This window comes from Trichosurus vulpecula, chromosome 6 (genome assembly GCF_011100635.1).
Source record: "Trichosurus vulpecula isolate mTriVul1 chromosome 6, mTriVul1.pri, whole genome shotgun sequence".
Classification (NCBI taxonomy): domain Eukaryota; kingdom Metazoa; phylum Chordata; class Mammalia; order Diprotodontia; family Phalangeridae; genus Trichosurus; species Trichosurus vulpecula.
The window spans coordinates 9,353,048-9,374,664 of NC_050578.1; positions in this window are offsets into that span (position 1 = coordinate 9,353,048).

A 21,617-nucleotide genomic window follows, 5' to 3' on the forward strand; every position below is an offset into this window, starting at 1 on the left:
TCAGTTTTCTTTCACAACATGACTATTATGGATATATTTTACATGGCTACACATGTATAACCTATATCAAATTGTTTGCCTGCTCAGTGAGGGAGTGAAGAAAGTTTGGAATCAAAGTTTTCAAAATGAATGTTAAAAATTGTTTTTACATATATCTGGGGAAAAATAAAAAAAACACTAAATAAAAGAAAATAAAAACAACAAAAAAGAAAACTGGCTAGGCTATTCTTTAGATAGAAAATTCAGGGTTTTGTTGCTTGTTTTGCTGAGTTTGTACTGAAATTATTGATAAAAATTGTAAGTTCTGTTATTTTGTTGGCATACATTTTAAAAAATCCTAAGGTTCTTGCATGCCATAATGGAACACCCAAGTAGGTTCTATTTTTTTGGTGAAAGAATTAAATAGATAAAGCATGGAAAATATTTACTTGATTTATTTTTATAAGGTTGTCTCTGGGTAGAAATGGCTCAGGTATACTTTGGGAAACTTTCCACTTTACTGGAAAATGTCTCCACCTAGAAAACATGGGAAATCCTTGTGTGATTCTACCATTGCTCCTCGAGTAAAAGAGGATCTTGACAAAGCTGGCTCAGAGTTTCACACCACTCCTGGTGTGCCTCAGAGCTTGGAAAGGCAAAGTCAACCTCTGTGTTTATATATCTTGTTCAGGGTCAAAGGTGAGTCATACATGTGACTCACCCACGTGACCTAAAATCATCACAAAAATGCGACTTAAACCCACATGGTCTAAAAGCCTCTGGTGTCACAAACATGTCACTCCAACCCATATAAACTAGGCTTCCCCTTGAGGCAAGGAGGTCATCAAGGACTCTTAATTTAATCAAGGAAACAAAGGCCAAACTCTTCAAGGGCACTTGGTTGGATAAGTGCTAAGAGCCCATCCTTATTCCCAATACACTATGTGACCCAGTTACAGAGCTGAGTGAATTAGAATGTTACCCAATCCAACTAGACTTCTGCCTTTAATGAAGCCAGGAAAGGAGGCAGCAGAGAGAAAGGAGAGAATTCAAGGCACAGAGAATAGCCATTAAAAAGGCATAGGAGTTGGAAAAAGGAACATCATGTTTGAGAAACAGCAAGAAATCCAGTGTCATGGGATGATGTGTGCAGAAGTGTAAAAAGGGTGTCACTAGAAAGGTCCCAGGTTGTGAGAGCTTCCATATCCATTATATGATGCGGCGTATTAAGTGACCTTTCAATCAAATTGATTCAATGAATATTTATGTAGTGCCTACTGTGTGCAAGGTGGTATGTTAGGCACTGAGTATATGAACATACACATGTGTGTATACACACACACACACATACACAGTAAAATAAATACTATCCTTGTAAGCTCCTTTCCAACTCCAAGATTTTTTCTTGTACATTCAGAGATAAGGAAAGGTTGAGAATAGGGTTGGAGGCATGCCAGAACATGAATATTAGAGAGGCTGTGTTTTTTAAACCATTTTTTGTATACCTGAGTTAATGCATTAATATTGAATAACATGAAACATTAGTTCAGATTTCTTTGTAGTTATTAGCAGACTTAACCTGTCAGACTTTCTTTAAAGTCACACTAAGCCTTCTTGAAGAGTCCAAGTCAACCTGACAGTCTCTGTCTTGGGGAATGTATGGAGAATGGGGAGGAGATTTGGGGGATGAAATCAGTGAGGTTATGATAAATTAATTCCCAAATACCAAATACTTTATCCCCTGATGAAAAATTTCTATCTCTAAAGGCATATTTATTATTTTGAAATTGTTTACTGTTTTGATTTGGTATTCACAAAGACAATAATTTCTATTGTGCCCAAGCACTCCATCAAGACCCCTTGGGCCTGATTCTCACTTAATGAGTACTGAGACACACAATGTAGAATGAAAGCAGTTTCTTCTGTAAATGGTTTCATCTATGGAATGAGGTATGTGCGAATTCACAAGAACAGATGTCCAGATACATCTGATGCCTCCCAATTAAGATTGCGAAGTGAAAAAGCAAAGTGATCTCTGGATGATAATAATAATAATCTGCCTTTATTGAGCACTTGTCTCAAAGGTTCCCAAAGTTATTTACAGAAATTATCTCATTAATGCACATAATACTCCTGTGAAATTGGTAAATGACAAGTCCTTAGTTTGAAAAACAAAACAAAAATGATGTCAATTGCAAGTGATGTGACCTTAAAACTTTGTTTAGAAAATGAAGTTGGCTCCATTGGGCCATAGCTTAACTGTCAAACCAATGATCTTCAAATTTTTATGAAATCCTTTGCATTCAAAATTGAGCCTTCAACCCCAGTGGTGATAGAAGACACCCAAAGTAAAGAAGTCATTGATCACTGAACTATTTCTAGTGATTCTTTGCAGAAGCATTGATTTTAATTTAAACAAATGCTAAGTTGAGTGCTACCATGAAGAAGCCATATAAATTCTCTGGGCCTCAGTAAATCATCCGGAAGATTTGATATTTATATTTCCTTCCACCTCAGAGTTTGTTTGAAAAATGATTTTAAAAATCTTAATGTTCTATAGAGAAATGTTCATAGGATCTTAGATTTAAAGCTTGAAGGCACCTTAGAAATCATGGCAGGATAGATTTAAGGCCAGCGTAACCTTAACTATCATAGGATCATAGTTCTAGAATTCAAAGGGTCCTCTAGGGCCAACTAATTCCACCATCTCATTTGTCCTTAAGGAAACTGGGGCAAAGGGAGGTTAACCATCTTTGCCAATGTTTCATAGGTAGTAAGCATCAGAGGTGAGAATTGGATCCAAGACCTCTGAATCTAGAGCCAGTTTTCTTTCCATTCAGCCAACCTATCTGCTTTAAATGTGTCCACACTCCTTATTTTACTAATAATGGAATTGAAAACCAGAAGATTCAATGGCTTGTTCAAAGTCCCACGGAAATTTTTTTTCATTGATGTCTTATTATGATAATTGTATTCTAGCTTCTCTTTTCCTTCTCCCTTTTCCTCTCCTTTTCCTTCTTCTCCTCTCTCCTCCTCTCCTTTCTATTCTTGTTCTGTTTTGTCATGTTACTTTTTATCCTACAAATATTTGTTAGTCATCTATATTGTGCTCACCTTTGTTCTAGACATTATGGGGATACAAATGCTCTTAAGTAATTTGCAGACTTGTTGAGATAACCAGACTATACACAATATAACAATTATATGCACATTTAAGGCATTAATTATAAAACTAAAAAAGTGCTGAATTTAATATTAATTTGTCAACATCATTTAAAAATGCCTAATATGTGTGGCACATACACAGTATTTTTATTAGGGGTCTTGTTTTGTGAAGTTTAGATTGAGTCAAAGGGCCATCCTTGAGGACCTAGAGGACCACATGTGGCCTCATGGCCACAGGTTCCCCAGCTCTGTCAGTTAAACAATGTGTTAAGTGCTAGAGATACAAAATCAAAGCAAAAATAATTCCTGTCTCCAAAAAGCTTACTTTTCAATGGGAGAGACTACATAGATAGATAGGTAGATAGATAGAGATCATGTACAGAACATGTACAATGTAACATATGGAGGAAGGCACGATATAGTGCATTATCAGCTAGAGTCCTCAAGGAATTTTTCATGAATATGAGGGGGGGGATTGACATATGATCTGAAGGATGTATAGGATTTGAATAAGCAAAGATTTTTGAGGACTCTTTCATTAGTGCTATGGAAGAAGTGTGAGCAAATGTTCAACATTGAGCATGGATCAGGTGAACAGAATGATCTAACTGATTATAGAGGTCATGAATTTGGGTGTATAAGGAGTTAGATTACATATTGTGAGGCAATAAATATAGATAGCATTAAAATTACTATATTTTATCATACCTGAAATCTGTTTAAGCCTTTTAAGAAGACATGGTACAAATGACCGGCACCCAATCTAGTGCAGAGTATCACAAGCTGAGCAGAGAATGCTTAATAGGAGTTTTATGGCAAATAATACCCTCAAGAATAATGGCTAGCACTTATATAGCACTGTACTCATATCATTTCATATTCTTATAATAACCCTGTGTGGTATGTGCTATTATTACCCCCATTTTGCAGTTGAAGAAACAAAGTAATATACCCACAGACTCACAAGTAGTGAGTGTCTGAGGAGAGACTGAACTCAGACATTCCTGGTTCTAGTAAGTAAATAAATAATAATAATTAATAAGCCATCATTACCACAGTACTGTGAACTCCATAATCTGTAGCTTTCTTCTGTTTTATGGATTTATTACCAATGACTGCCTTCATTATACATTTTATTGTTGACCAAGGATGGTTCCATATCTCATACTACAGTGATCAACCAAAATGGCTCTTGATCTGTGGTATTTGGCCCCTTCAAGGACCCAAGTACTGAGGAAACAAATTTGAACAACAGACTGAAATCTAAAGATGCCTTAAGGAATCTAGATCCAGTGTTCTTAACCTTGAGTCCTTGAACTTTTTTAAAAATGTATATTTTATACTTTGATGGACAAGCCTATAGTCTAAACATAGCTCCACATGGGATTGTATGATTTAAATGAGATAGCAGAACTAAGGGAAAATTTCTTAATCTAGCATTCATGAACTATTTCATTTAATGCTTTGACAGCTTGATTTCAAACCATTGGCTTCTTTTTCATACATTTTTATAGACTTAAAAATACTATTCTAAGGATGTGTCCATAGGCTTTACCAGGTAGCCAAAGGGGTCAATGACAAAAAATACATTAAGGTTCCCTAATTTAAATGCATGTCTATGCACACATATGCACATACACACATATAAATACACATATATGTATGTGTATGTACATATTATGTGTGTGTATGTGTGTATATGTATACACACATGCACAAATCTCATCAAATGATATCTGATATGAATTACGGTTAGTAGGGGAACGTAAAAGTGAACACTGGCAAAACCGTGGTACTCAAATAGATTTGCATACCTAGAGAAACAATTGCATCCAAGGAAAAGTTTGCCACTTTTTTTCACTTCTTTGTAATGTAAAAAAAATTAGTTGAAATGTTAAGACACCACAGAGCGATATCTAATTAAAAACTTAGCCACTCAGGGCCTCAAAACACTTCAAGCCACTGTCTTGAAGTGACAGACTCTGGCAGTAATGGCAGGAAGAACAAAGTCAAGATAAGTTACCAAATATTTATTAAGTATTTACACAGTGTCAGGTACTATGGTATGTGCTGGGGATACAAATAGAAGCAAAAATTAAAGACAGTCCCTGTTTTGAGGGAGCTTATTTCCTTCCTTCCTTCCTTCCTTCCTTCCTTCTTTCCTTTCTTTCTTTCTTTCTTTCTTTCTTTCTTTCTTTCTTTCTTTCTTTCTTTCTTTCTTTCTCTCTCTCTCTCTTCTCTCTCTCTCTCTTTCTTTGTTTCATCTTAGGTTTGAAATGATGAATTGTGTTTATTTCTGAAAACACAAATTGTTTCAATGATATTGGTAAAAACAAGAAATCCAGGCAGGGCAAAAATAGAAGGTATGGCTCAGACCTATAATGCAGGTCTCTTCAATAAATGAACAGTTCCAACCAAGTATTATTTCTTTAAGCCTTTTAAAATGTTTGAAAATGGACATAATGATAGCTTAAAAACCATTTGACTAATTCAATAGTTGTTAAAATATGGCAAAATCAGTTTAAGGAGGTCATTACTCGGAGCCAAGATGGCCACACGTAAACAATATCTTACTGGAGCTCTCTCACAACTTCTGTCAGATTCCTATAAAAAAGTGAATTTGAGCAGATTTGAGAGAGTTAGAAACCACGAAGTCTGAGTGGGGGAAACTTCTCAGCCAGCAGAGTCTGAAAGGCAGAAGGAACGAATCTGTGGGCTAGGAGAGCACTCGGCATGAGGAACTGCTCCAGACAGCACCAAAGCAGAAGTGGCCAGCTGGGAAACCCAAGTGGGAGACAGGCTGGGAGAAAGCCAGGCACCTGAAACCAGCAGAGATCTCCAGGCCTCCCAACACAGGACCGCAGTCTGTGGAAGTGACTAGAGGCAGCACAACGCCACCGGCCATGAGATATCAACTCCTGAGGCTTGCAGCCCAAAAGTATGAAAGGTGGCTTCTTGAAATTCCGTAAGACATAATGTTCAGGTAAACAGTTCTAATTCCTCCCCTACACACCCAGAGAATTCCTCGGGGAAAAAATGCCGGAATAGAGGAGACAGAAGTGGGGCTTCAGTGGCCGAGTAGTGGGAGTACCTGAGATCCAGAGGGGCAGAACCAGCAAGGGTCAACACCAGGAGCCCAGACGTAATCTTGCACCACCAGGGGAAGTGCCAGACACCCAGCTCAAATAACAAAGAGCTGAGACCACTGCTGAAGAGCAACAGTGCTGGAGAGCAACCCCAGGGGAAGAGGAGATATCGGGGTAGCCAGACCACCTCCCCCACACCTCCGGAAACTGAAGGCTATAATTCACAAAGCCAACAACTAGACTCACAATCCCCAGAAAAAGACAGCTGGGACAGAGAGCCATGAGCCCCAAAAGCAGAAATTTATTGTAAAGCCAAGAAAAGGCTAACCAAGATGAAGAACACACACACACACACACACACACACACACACACACACACACACACAAACTGAGGCCATTGATTCTTTTTATGGAGACCGGCATGATCAAAATACTAATTTGAAAGAGGATAACAATGACACTAGACCCACATCTGACACCTCAAAAGGTAGTGTGAACTGGTCTCAAGCCCAAAAAGCATTACTGGAAGAGCTAAAGGAGGATTTCAAAAAAACAAATTAGGGAGATAAAAGGAAAAAATGGAAAAAATGGAAAAAAAAATCCACTGACAAAATCAAGTCCCTAAAGAATAAGATTGGTGAAATGGTTATGGAGATTCAGAATCTAAATAGCGAAAATGACACCCTGAGAGGTAAAATCAACCAATTGGAAAAGGAGACTCAAAAGCAAAATGAAGACAGAAACTCATTAAAAATTAGAGTTGAGCAAGTGGAAGCTAATGAATCTATGAGGCATCAAGAAGGAGTAAAACAAAATGTAAAGAATGAAAAAATAGAAAAAAAATGTGAAATATCTGATTCGGAAAGCAACTGACATGGAAAATAGATCCAGGAGAGACAATTTAAAAGTTATTGGTCTACCAGAAATCCACGATGAAAAAAAGAGCCTTGACAGGATCTTTGAAGAAATTATCAAAGACAACTGCCCAGAGGTCCTAGAACCAGAGGACAAAATAGTCATTGAAAGAATTCACCGATCACCCCCTGAAAAAGATCCGAGATTGAAAACAGCAAGAAATATTATAACCAAATTTCAGAATTACAAAATCAAGGAGAAAATACTTCAAGCAGCCAAAAAGAAACAATTCAAATATCGTGGAACTACAGTCAGGATCACGCAGGATCTTTCAGCTTCCACTTTAAAAGACAGGAGAAACTGGAATATGATATTCCGAAGGGCAAAGAAGCTGGGACTACAACCAAGGATCAGCTACCCAGTGAAATTAAGCATAATTTTTCAGGCAAGGAGATGGACATTCAACGAAAGAAGGGAATTCCAGACCTTCCTGATGAAAAGGCCAGAACTCAATGGAAAATTTGATCTCCAAATACAAAACTCAAGAGAGACATAAAAAGATAAACAGGGAGTAAAACCCCCACAAACTTTATTAATCAATAGGGGCAAATTATTTGCATTTTTATATAGAATTATATCATCTTATGTATGTTTTATGTGTATACATAGCCATGTGAGTCTTGAGAATAGTACAGCTATTATGACAATTGAACGAGATACACATAGACTGTGAATGTCTGTATAAAATAACTGATATAAGGATAAAAAACATAATTAAGAGATGTAAAGGGAGGGTTTTGAGAGAAGAGGTAAGGAGGTAGTAGAAAAGAGTAAATTACACCAAATGAAAAGGCACAAAAACACATTTTAGTAGAGGGAAAGAAGGGAGGGAGAAGAGCAATATTTGATCTTCACTGTCATCTGATCTGGTTCAAGAAGGGAATAACATACCCTGATAAGTATAGAAATCTAACTTGTCATACAGGAAGTAGGAGGGGAAAGGGGGAAAAAAGGGAGGGGGGTGGTCAGAAGGGAGGGGAGAAGTAGCAAGTGGGAAACAGTAAAACAAGGGAGCGGAATAAAGAGGGAGGGTAAACTGAGGAAGGTGGCGGTCAAAAGCAAAACTTTGTTGAGGAGTGGAAGGGGAAAGGGAGAAATAAAAGCATTAACAGTGGGAAATAGCATGGAGAAAAAGACACAGATAGAAATCATAACTGGGATGGGATGAACTCTCCAATAAAACGGAAGCAGATAGAATGGATTAAAAACCATAATCCTACAATATGCTGTTTATAAGAAACACATTTGAAACAGGGGGATACACACAGGGCAAAGATAAAAGCCTGGAGGAAAATATATTGCACCTCAGCTAAAGTAAAAGAAAAAGCAGGTGTAGCAATCCTAATATCAGACAAAGCAAAAGTAAAGATAGATTTAATTAAAAAAGATAAGGAAGGACACTACATCCTGGTAAAAGGCACCATAAACAATGAAGCAATATCATTGTTTAATATTTATGCACCAAGTGGTATTGCATGCAAATTCTTAGAGGAGAGGTTAAGGGAGTTACAGGAACAACTAGACAGCAAAACTGTAGTACTGGGAGACCTCAACCTTCCCCTTTCTTAACTTGATGAATCTAACCTCAAAATAAATAAGAAAGAAGTTAAGGAAGTGAAAAGAACTTTAGAAAAGGCATATATGATAGACCTCTGGAGAAAACTAAATCGGGATTAAAAGGAATATACTTTCTTCTCAGTGGTACATGGCACATACTCAAAAATTGACCATGTCCTAGGAAATAAAAACCTCACAGTCCAGTGCAGAAAGGCAGAAGTAGTCAAAGCATACTTTTCAGATCATGATACAATAAACATTATTTGTAACAAAGAACCATAGAAAAATAAGCTAAAAATTAATTGGAAACTAAATAATGTAATTCTAAAGAATGAGTGGGCCAAAGAACAAATCAGAGAAACAATAAATTCATTCAAGGGAATGACAATAATAAGACAACATACCAAAACTTATGGGATGCAGCAAAAGCAGTTCTTAGGGGAAGTTTTATATCTCTAAATGCTTACATGAATAAAATAGGGAAAAAGGAGATCAATGATTTGGGCATACACCTGAAAAAGCTAGAAAAAGAACAAATTGAAAATCCCCAATTAAACACCTAATTAGAAATAATGAATATCAAAGGAGAGATTGATAAAATTGAAACAAAGAAAACTATTGAGTTAATAAATAAAACAAAGAGCTGCTTTTATGAAGAAACCAATAAAGTTGATAAACCTTTGGTGAATTTGATTAAAAAAAGAAGAAAATCAAATTACCTGTATCAAAAATGAAAAGAGTGAGGTCACCTCTAATGAAGGGGAAATCAAAACAATAATTAGGAATTATTTTGCCAAATTGTATGCCCATAAATTTGACAACCTCAGAGATATGGATGAATATCTACAAAAACATAAATTGCCCAGGTTAACAGAAAAGGAAGTAAAATTTCTAAATAACTGCATCTCAGAAAAAGAAATTGAGCAAGCCATCAATGAACTCCCTAGGAAAAAATCTCCAGGGCCAGATAGTTTTACATGTGAATTCTATCAAACATTTAAAGAATAATTAATTCCTATACTTTGTAGATTATTTCGGAAAATAGGTGAAGAAGGAGTCCTACCAAATTCATTTTATGACACAAATATGGTACTAATACCCAAAGCAGGTAGAGTCAAAGAGAAAGAAAATTATGGACCAATTTCCCTAATGAATATTGATGCAAATATTTTAAATAAAATATTAGCAAAAAGATATCAGCAACTTATCATGAAAATAATACACTATGAACAGGTAGGATTTATTCCAGGAAAGCAAGGCTGGTTCGACATTAGGAAAACGATTAGCATAATTGACCATATCAACAACAAAACTAGCAGAAATCATATGATCATCTCAATAGATGCAGAAAAAGCCTTTGACAAAATACAAAACCCATTCTTATTAAAAACACTAGAAAGCATATGAATAAATGGAACCTTCCTTAAAATTATAAATAGCATCTACCTAAAACCATCAACAAGCATTATTTGCAATCAGGATAACATAGATGAATTCTCAATAAGATCAGGGGTGAAACAAGGATGTCCATTATCACCCCTACTATTAAATTTGGTACTAGAAACACATGCTATAGCAATAAGAGAAGAAAAAGAAATATAAGGAATTAGAATAGGCAAAGAAGAAGCTAAATTATCACTTTTTGCAGATGATATGATGATTTACTCAGAGAATCCTAGAGAATCAAGTAAAAAAACTACTTGAAATAATAAACAACTTTAGCAAAGTTGCAGGATATAAAATAAACCCACATAAATCCTCAGCATTCCTATACATTACTAGCCAAGCCCAACAACAAGAGATAGAAAGAGAAATTCCATTCAAAGTTATTGTAGACACTATAAGATATTTGGGAGTTTTTGTGCCAAGACAAATGCAGGGCATATATGAACATAATTATGAAACACTTCCCACATGAATAAAGTCAGATCTAAATAAATGGAAAAATATCAGATGCTCATGGTTAGGCCGAGCTAATACAATAAAAATGACAATTTTACCTAAATTAATCTATCTTTTCAGTGCCATACCAATTGAACTACCACAAATTATTTTACAGAGCTGGACAAAATAATAACAAAATTCATTTGGAAGAACAAGAGGTCTAGAATATCTAGGGTATTAATGAAAAAAAATGCTAGAGAAGGTGGCCTAGCCATACCAGATACTAAACTGTGCTATAGAGCAGCAGTCATCAAAACTACCTGGTACTGGCTAAGAAACAGAGGTGTGGATCAGTGGAATAGGATAAGTACCCAAGATGGAGAAGTCAATGACTATAGCAATCTACTCTTTGATAAAGCCAAAGAGGCCAGCTTCTGGGCTAAGAATTCACTATTTCACAAAATCTGTTGGGAAAATTGGAAAATAGTAGGGCAGAAACTGGGCATAGACCAATATCTTACACAATATACAAAAATAAAGTCAAAATGGGTTCATGATTTAGGAATAAAGGCTGAAACTATAAGCAATTTGGGAGAGCAAGTAATAGTTTACTTATCAGATTTATGGAAAAGAAAAGAATTCATGACCCAACAGATAGAGAGCATTACAAAATGCAAAATGGATAATTTTGATTATGTTAAAATGAAATATTTTTATTAAAAAAAGCCAATGCAACAAAAATTAGGAGGGAAGCAGAAAATTGGGAGAAAATCTTTATGACCAGTGTCACTGATAAAGGCCTCATTTCCAAAATATACGGGGAACTGAACCAAATATATACGAACACAAGTCATTCCCCAATTTAGAAATGGTCAAAGGATATGAACAGGCAGTTTTCAGAGGAAGAAATTAAAGATTTCTATAGGCATATGAAAAAAATGCTCTAAATCACTACTGATTAGAGAAATGCAAATCAAAACAACTCTTACATACCATATCTCTCCTGTCAGAATGGCTAAAATAACAAAACAGGAAAATGATAAATGATGGAGAGGATGTGGGAAAATTGGAACATTGTTACATTGCTGATGGAGTTGTGAACTGATCCAGCCATTTTGGAGAGCAATTTGGAACTATGCCAAAAGGGCTACAAAAATGTTCATATCCTTTGACCCAGCAATACAACTTCTAGGGTTGTATCCCAAAGAGATTACACAAGTGGGAAAAGGACCCATATGTACAAAAATATTTATAGTGGCTCTTTCTGTGGTAGCTAAGATTTGGAAATTAAAGGGATGCCCATGAATTGGGAATGGCTGAACAAGCTGTGGTATATGAAGATAATGGAATACTATTGTGCTGTAAGAAATGGGGATGATACGGACTTAATAACAACCTGGAAAAACCTACACGACATAATGCTGAGTGAGCGGAGCAGAGCCAGGAGAACATTACACACAACCACAGATATATGGATACTGTGAGGACGAACCCTGACAGACTTTGCTCTTCTCAGCAACGCAATGTGCAAAAACAACTCTAAAGGACTCATGATGGAGAATGCTATCTACATCCAGAGAAAGAACTATGAAGTATGAATGTAGATTGAGGCACACTTCGTACTCGCCTTTTTCTCCCCACCCTTTTTTCCTCTGTTTTGTTTTTGTTTTTGTTTTGGTTTTTTTTTGGTTCTGTTTCTTCTTTCTCAAGATTCATTCCAGTGGTCATAATTCTTCTCCACAACTTGACTAGTGTGTAAATTAATTCAATGTGGAGTTATACATGGAAGTTATATGGGATTCCATGCCATCTTTTGGAGGGAGAGGGGGAGGGAGGGAAGAAAACCTGGAACTCAAAATTATGTAGAGCAGTGTGTTGCAAACTAAAAATAAAAAAGGGAGGTCATTACTCACATAATATTTTATGTTAGTACTATTACATTACAGACATAATTTGTTGTGGCCTGAGAAGTGGCAAGGTGGTATCTTAAGTCTATCAGTGGGGAGAGAGAATGTGATTAAATTTAATTAAATAGCATCTTGCTAGTAATTTAATTTCTCCTTGAGACCCCTCTCACAGATGGCAACAGAATATAGTTTCTGTTTGTATTATGACTTGGCAAGAATCTATTAATTTTCCATCAAAGGCTGCTGAACAAACTGTTGTCATATCATAAGAAAAGTCTGGAAACTAGGGACAAATAAATTAAATCTCCTTCTGGAAACCACAGCAATGGAAAAGCCAGTATAGAAAATTGCCTACACAATCAGTTAGCTTTCCATAGCAATTTGTCTAGACATTTGCCCACAAAACCTACCAACAAGAATAGCAATGGAATTTGAATCTTATTTATTTATTTTCAATCTTCAACATTCACTTCCACAAGATTTCGAATTTGAAATTTTCTCCGCATCTCTCCCCTCCTTCTATCCCAGGACCGCATGAATTCTGATTACCCATTATTCCAATCTGCCCTCCCTTCTATTACCCTTCTCCTCTTTTTTTTATCCCCTTCCTTTCCATTTTTCTGTAGGGCAAGATAGATTTCTATCCTCCATTGCCTGTATGTCTTATTTCCCAGTTTCATGTAAAAACAATATTTAATATTAATTTTTAAAGCCTTGAGTTTACATTCTCTCACTTGTTCCCTTCACACTGCTCCCCCCTGCCAAGAAAGTAAGCAATTAAATACAGGTTATACATGTGTAGTCATGCAAAACACATCCATAACAGTTATGTTGTGAAAGGCTAGCTATATCACCCTCTATGTTGTACCACCACCCATTTATTCCATTGTCTCCTTTGACCTGTCCCTCCAAAAAAGAGTTTGCCTCTGATTGTCCCTTCTCCCAATCTACCATCCTTTCTCTGCTCATCCCTTCTCCCCTGATTTTCTGTAGGGCAAGATAGTTCCATACTCAATTGAATGTGTATGTTATTACCTCCTTAAGCCACATCTGATGACAGTAAGGCTCATTTATTTCCTTTTACTTCCCTCCTCTTCCTTGCCATTGTAAAAGGTATTTCTTGCCTCTTTTATGTGAGATGGTTTACTACATTCTACCTCTCCCTTTTTCTTTCTCCCAGAACATGCCTCTCAACTCTTAATTTTATTTTGTAGGTATCATCCCTTTATATTCAGCTCACCCTGTGCCCTCTGTCTACATATATACACAATATGTACACATATGTTCACACATATACATATATACACATATATACTCATACATACATATACATACATACACACACATATATGTGTGTGTATATATATATATATAATACATATATATATATATGCGCATACTGAGAAATGTCTCTTGAGTTACAATTATCACCCATGTAGGAATGTAAACAGTTCAATAAGTCCCATATGTCTTCTTTTTCCTGTCTACCTTTTCATGTTTCTGTTGATTTTTGCTGAAAGTCACATTTTCTGTTCACCTCTGGTCTTTTCAACAAGAATGCATGGAAGTCCTCTATTTCATTGAAATTCCATTTTTCCCCCAAAATATTATACTCGGTTTTGCTGGGTAGGTGATTCTCAGTTTTAATTCTATCTCCTTTAACCTCTGGAATATCATATTCCAAGCCCTCTGATCCCTTAGTGTAGAAGCTGCTAGATTTTGTGTTATCCTGATTTTGCTTCCACAATACTTGATTATTTCTTTCTGGCTACTAGTAATATTTTCTCCTTGACCTGGGAACTTTGGAATTTGGCTACAATATTCTTAGGAGTTTTCCTTTTGGGATCTCTTTCAGGAAGTGATCAGTGGATTCTTTCCATTTCTATTTTGCCCTCTGGTTCTAGAATATCAGGGCAGTTTTCCTTGATAATTTCTTGACAGATGATGTCTAGGATCTTTTTGATCATAGTTGTCAGGTAGTTGAATAATTTTTAAATCATCTCTCATGGATCTATTTTCCAGGTCAGTGTTTTTTCCAGTGAAATATTTCACAGTGTCTTCTATTTTTTCATTCTTTTGGTTCAGTTTTGTAATATCTTGTTTTCTCGTAAAGTCGTTAGCTTCCATTTGGTCCATTCTAATTTTTAAGGAATTATTTTTACCCGTGATCTTTAGAACTCCTTTTCCATTTGGACAATTCTGCTTCTCAAGGCATTCTTCTCCTCATTGGCTTTTTGGATTTCTTTTGCCATTTGGGTTAATCTATTTTTAAATGTGTTATTTTCTTCAGCATTTTGCAGGGGTCTCCTTTAACATGCTGTTGACTTGTTTTTCATGATTTTCTTGTGTCACTCATTTCTTTTCCTGATTTTTCCTGCACTTCTCTTCTTGATTTTCAAAATTCTTTTTGAGCTCTTCCATGGCCTGAGACCATTTCATAGTTTTTCTTGGAGGCTTTGGATATAGGAAGCTTGACCTTGTTGTCTTTCTCTGGCTGCATGTCTTGATCTTCCTCATCAGTAAGTCTATCAGAAAACATATTGTCACCAAGAAAATAACCTTCTATAGTCTTACTCTTTTCCACCTATTATTTGACTTTTGATCTCTTTCTTAAGTGGAGAATGTACTGCCCCAAGTTTCAGGGGTGTTGTGCAGCTGTTTCTAGAGATATCTCTAGGGACCTGTAAATTCTCAGATCCTCCAAAGTGGTATGCTCAAAATAGAGGTGTTTACTCCTCTCCTGGCCTGCAAGCAACCAAAAGCATTCTTTTCTGCCCTGGAACTGTAAGGACAGTTCCCTCTCCACAGCTGCTACCAGCTCTGCAATGCCAGCCTTCCTCCTCACCCCAGGACTACCACCCAGGACTGTGACCCAGCTCAGCTACTCAGATCTCCCACAGTATGTAGGCTGAGAGCTCCAGAAGCAGCTGCCACTGGGGCAGTGGCTGCCACTGCCCTTGGGCTAGGGCTGGGGATGTGGCTGGGGCCAGACCATGCTCCCATCTCACACAGGTGAGAGAGCTTTTCCACTGACCTTAGAAGCTGTCTTTGGCATTTGTGTATTGAGAAGTCTGGAATCCAGCAGCTGCCATTGATTTAGTGCCCTGAGGCCTTCTTCAGCTCTGTCAGCAGGATCCATGAAGGGCTTTATTCTGCTACATGAACTGTGTGATAGACCCTTCTTGTTGGCAGGAATCTGGAAGCTTGTCTTGGGCTGGAAATCTGCTTCACTTTGGCTTCTACTGCTCTAGAATTTGTTTAGAATCATTTTTACAGGTATTTCAAGGGGTTTGGGGGGAGAGCTGAATCAAGTCCTTGCTTCTATTCCACCATCTTGGCTCTGACCCCAAGACTATGGATCTTGAATCCATCAACATAAAGTTTAAGGGTAGTTTTATAGTAACCTACGTTGAAGATTATCTTAGAAACTGGCACATGAATTTTACCAAACCTATATAAGCAGGGTGCAAAAATTCAAATGAACCACATATGTATTAGAAAAGAATTAAAGTCAGTATACCCAGACACAGTGGAATAGTTACCAAGACAATGGAGATTGTATCTCACTTACTCAGTTTTAAGACACAAGAAATGACCTCACAAAATACTCATAATCATGAAGTCAAGGGAAGTTTATTGAGATGGTGCTCAAAAACAAGTGGAAGTTCATTGCCCCTTAGTTCATGAATACAGCTCCATACCCCCAGAAAAGCATTGGTTATTCCCTAATCTCTAAGATCAACAGTAAAATCCTCTGTCATTTAGTGCTTTTCCTAATCTGTCCCTTTTCTGCCTTGCTAGTCTCACATTTTACTATCACTCTGGCTTGCTTATAATTCCTTGAACATAATATCTCATCCCCTACCTCTATGCCTTTGCAGTGGCTTACCCCCATACCTGAGATGCTCTATCCCATCACCTTCACCTGTGGGTTTTCCTGACTTTCTTAAAAACTCAGTTCAAATTCCATCTAACTCAAGAGTGTTTTTAGGATTCTCCCTCCCCCTCCCATTTATACTTTCCTCTCTTAGATTGCCTTTTATCTACTCTGTATATATCTTCTATTTTACTAATGATTTACATATTGTCTTCTCTTTTAGAATATGAGATCCTTGAGTATAGGAACCATATTTTGGTTTTTCTTTATGTCCCCAGGAAATACAGCACAGCTCCTGGCTGTCTTGTAAGTGAAATGCTTGTTGACTTGATTTGACAGATCAGAGACATAGCATATAGTTATCTTGGGCCATCTAGATGTCTTATTGTAGGGTACATTGCAAGCCCCATTTCTCTGTGAATATATGGCAGCAGTTGGGACTCTACTACTTCATTGATGTAATCCAATTCTCCCTTCCCACCTGTCATGGGGAGAGAGGACTTTGAAACATTTGGGGGCTGGTTGAGAAAGCCTTAATGGGTTTTATATCTGGCATCTATGTGATAAGGAAATATTGATGGTTGGAAGATGAATCTATATTTCAAAATTGTAGGAAGGGGGGCGGAGCCAAGATGGCCGCATGAAGGCAGAGTCTTACCGGAGTTCTCTCACAAGGTCTGTCAGATTCCCATAAAAAAGTGAATTTGAGCAGATTTGAGAGAGTCAGAAACCGCGAGCAGTCTGCGTGGGGCAAATTTCCGAGCCGGGAGAGTTTGAAAGGCCGGAGGAACGAACCTGCAGGCTCGGAGAGTGCTCGGTGCGGAGCTGCTCCAGACCAAGGCGGAAGCGGCTGGCCAGGAAATCCACGTGGGAGACGGGCTGGGAGAAAGCTGGGCACCCGAAACCGGCGGAGATCCCCAGGACTCCCAACACAGGACGGCAGTCTGTTTGAGCGACGAGAGGCAGCGCAGCGCCACCGGCCGTGAAAACACCCACTCCTCACGCTTGCAAAACCCAGGAACTCGGCTTCTTGAACTTCCGCAAGACTCAATGGCCAGGTAAACGGCTCTAACCCCTCCCCCCCTCACCCAGAGAATTCCTCGGGAAAAGAAAAAAAAGAGAACTGAAACAGAGGAGAGAGTAGCAGGGCCTCACTGGACAAATACCAGCAGCTTATTAGTCCCAGAGGGGAAGAGTGGGCAGGGGTCAACGCCAGGAGCCCAGACGTAATTTTGCTCCCCCAGGGGAAGCGCCAGTCATCAGCTCGAACAACAAACAGCTGAGACCATTGCTGAAAAGCAAGTGCTGGAGAACACCCATAGGGAGTGAGACGCCAGGGAGCCAGACCCCTCCCCCACACCTCAGGAAACTGAAGGTTATAATTCTAGACTCACAACCCCCAGAATAAGAAAGCTGGGACAGAAAGCCCTGAGACTCACAGATAGAAATTCATTCTAACGCCAGCAAAAGGCAATCCAACATGAAGAAGAACACAAAAAAACCGAGGACAATAGATTCTTTTTATGGAGACAGGCAGGATCAAAATATCGACATAGAAGAAGATAGCAATGACACGGTAGATACATCAGATACCTCAAAAGCTAATATGATCTGGTCTCCAGCCCAAAAAGCACTGCTGGAAGAGCTAAAAGAGGACTTTAAAAACCAAATTAGGGAGCTAAAAGAAAATATAGAAAAAAAATTCACTGATGAAATCAAGTCCCTAAAGAATAAGATTGGCGAAATGGCTACGGAGATTCAGAATCTAGAGAGAGAAAAGGATACCCTGAGAGGTGAAATCAACCAATTGAAAATGGAGGCTCAAAAGCAAAATGTAAACACTAACTCATTTAAAATTAGACTTGAGCAAGTGGAAGCTAATGAATCTATGAGGCATCAAGAAGTAATAAAACAAAACTGTAAAGAATGAAAAAATAGAAAAAATGTGAAATATCTGATTGGCAAAACAACTGACCTGGAAAATAGATCCAGGAGAGACAATTTGAGAGTTATTGGTCTACCGGAAATCCACGATGAAAAAAGGAGCCTTGACAGTATCTTCGAAGAAATTATCAAAGACAACTGCCCAGAGGTCCTAGAACCAGAGGGCAAAATAGTTATTGAAAGAATTCACCGATCACCCCCTGAAAGAGATCCCAAACTGAAAACACCAAGAAATATTATAGCCAAATTTCAGAGCTATAAACTTAAAGAGAAAATACTGCAAGCAGCCAAAAAGAAGCAATTCAAATATCGTGGAACTACAGTCAGGATGACGCAGGATCTCTCAGCTTCCACATTAAAAGACAGGAGAAATTGGAATATGATATTCCGAAGGGCAAAGGAGCTGGGACTACAACCAAGGATCAACTACCCAGCAAAACTAAGCATAATTTTCCAGGCAAGGTGATGGATATTCAACGAAATAAGGGAATTCCAGACCTTCCTGACGAAAAGGCCAGAACTCAATGGAAAATTTGATCTCCAAATACAAAACTCAAGAGAGACATACAAAGGTAACCAGGGGGAAAAACCCCACAAACCTCATTAACCAATAAGCTTAGGTTTTTACATCTCTATGTGGGATTATATCATCTTATGTATGTTTTTTATGTCTGTATGTATATATATATATATATATATGTATATATATATATATATACACATATACGTATATAAGTCATTCTTGGGAATGGTACAACTATTGTGACAAATGAAAGGGCTATACATAGGTTGTGAATGCCTGTATAAATTAACTGATGTAAAGATATAAAAGATAAATAAGAGATATAAAGGGAGGGCTATGAGGGAAGTGGTAAGGAGGTTGTAGAAAAGGGTAAATTACACCAAAGGAAGTGGCAAAAAACATATTATAGTAGAGGGAAAGAAGGGAGGGAGAAGAGCAGTATTTGAGCTCTACTGTCATCTGATCTAGTTCAAGAAGGGAATAACATACTCTGATAAGTTTAGAAATCTAACTTGTCCTACGGGAAGTGGGAGGGAAAGGGGGGAAAAAGGGAGGGGGGAGGGCAGAAGGAAGAGGAGAAGTAGCAAGTGGGTAACGGTAAGATAAGGGAGGGGAATAAAGAGGGAGGGTCAACTGAGGAAAGCGGCGGTCAAAAGCAAAACTTTGTTGGGGAGGAGAAGGGGAAAGGGAGAAATAAAAGCATAAACAGGGGGAATCAGGATGGAGAAAAAGACACAGATAGAAATCATAACCCTGAACGTTCAGGGGATGAACATTCTCACAAAACAGAAGCAGATAGCAGAATGGATTAAAAACCATAATCTTACAATATGCTGTTTACAAGAAACGCATCTGAAACAGGGGGATACACATAGGGTTAAGGTAAAAGGCTGGAGTAAAATATATTGTGCCTCAGCTAAAGTAAAAAAAGCAGGTGTAGCAATCCTAATCTCAGACAAAGCAAAAGTAAAGATAGATCTAATTAAAAGAGATAAGGAAGGACATTATATCCTGCTAAAAGGCACCATAAACAATGAAGCAATATCATTGCTTAACATATATGCACCAAGTGGTAAGGCATACAAATTCTTAGAGGAGAGGTTAAGGGAGTTACAGGAAGAAATAGACATCAAAACTATAATATTGGGAGACCTCAACCTCCCCCTTTCTGAACTTGATAAATCTAACCTCAAAATAAATAAGAAAAAAGTTAAGGAGGTAAACAGAATTTTAGAAAAGGCACATATGATAGACCTCTGGAGAAAACTGAATGGGGATAAAAAGGAATATACTTTCTTCTCAAAAGTACATGGCACATACTCAAAAATTGACCATGTACTAGGGCATAAAAACCTCACAATCCAGTGCAGAAAAGCAGAAGTAGTCAATGCATCCTTTTCAGATCATGATGCAATAAGAATCATTTTTAATAAAGTACCATGGAAAAATAAGCTAAAAACTAATTGGAAACTAAATAATTTAATTCTAAAGAGTGAGTGGGCCAAAGATCAAATCAGAGAAACAATTAATAATTTCATTCAAGAGAATGACAATAATGAAACAACATACCAAAACTTATGGGATGCAGCAAAAGCAGTTCTTAGGGGAAGTTTTATATCTCTAAATGCCTACATGAATAAAATAGGGAAAGAGGAGATCAATGATCTGGGCAGACAGCTGGAAAAGCTAGAAAAAGAGCAAATTGAAAAACCCCAATTAAATACCAAATTAGAAATACTGAAAATCAAAGGAGAGATTAATAAAATTGAAACCAAGAAAACTATTGAATTAATAAATAAAACAAAGAGCTGGTTTTATGAAAAAACCAATAAAATTGACAAACCTTTGGCCAATTTGATTAAAAAAAAGAAAGAAGAAAATCAAATCACCAGTATAAAAAATAAAAAGGGTGAGGTCACCTCTAATGAAGAGGAAATCAAAACAATAATTAGGAATTATTTTGCCCAACTGTATGCCCATAAATTTGACAACCTTAGAGATATGGAGGAATATCTACAAAAACATAAACTGCCCAGACTAACAGAGAAGGAAGTGAAATTTCTTAATGACCCCATATCAGAAAAAGAAACTGAGCAGGCCATCAACGAACTCCCTAGGAAAAAATCTCCAGGGCCAGATGGTTTTATGTGTGAATTCTATCAAACATTTAAAGAACAACTAATTCCAATACTTTGTAGACTATTTGGGAAAATAGGTGAAGAAGGAGTCCTACCAAATTCTTTTTATGACACAAATATGGTACTAATACCCAAACCAGGTAGAGTTAAAACAGAGAAAGAAAATTATAGACCAATTTCTCTAATGAATATTGATGCAAAAATTTTAAATAAAATATTAGCAAAAAGATTGCAGCAACTCATTACGAGAATAATACACCATGACCAGGTAGGATTTATTGCAGGAATGCAAGGCTGGTTCAATATTAGGAAAACTATTAGCATAATTGACCATATCAACAACAAAACTAGCAGAAACCATACGATCATCTCAATAGACGCAGAAAAAGCCTTTGACAAAGTACAACACCCATTCCTATTAAAAACACTAGAAAGCATAGGAATAAGGGGAACCTTCCTCAAAATTATAAATAGCATCTACCTAAAACCATCAACAAACATTATATGTAATGGGGATAAACTAGATGCATTCCCAATAAGATCAGGGGTGAAACAAGGATGTCCATTATAACCCCTATTATTCAATTTGGTACTAGAAACATTAGCTGTAGCAATAAGAGAAGAAAAAGAAATTGAAGGAAT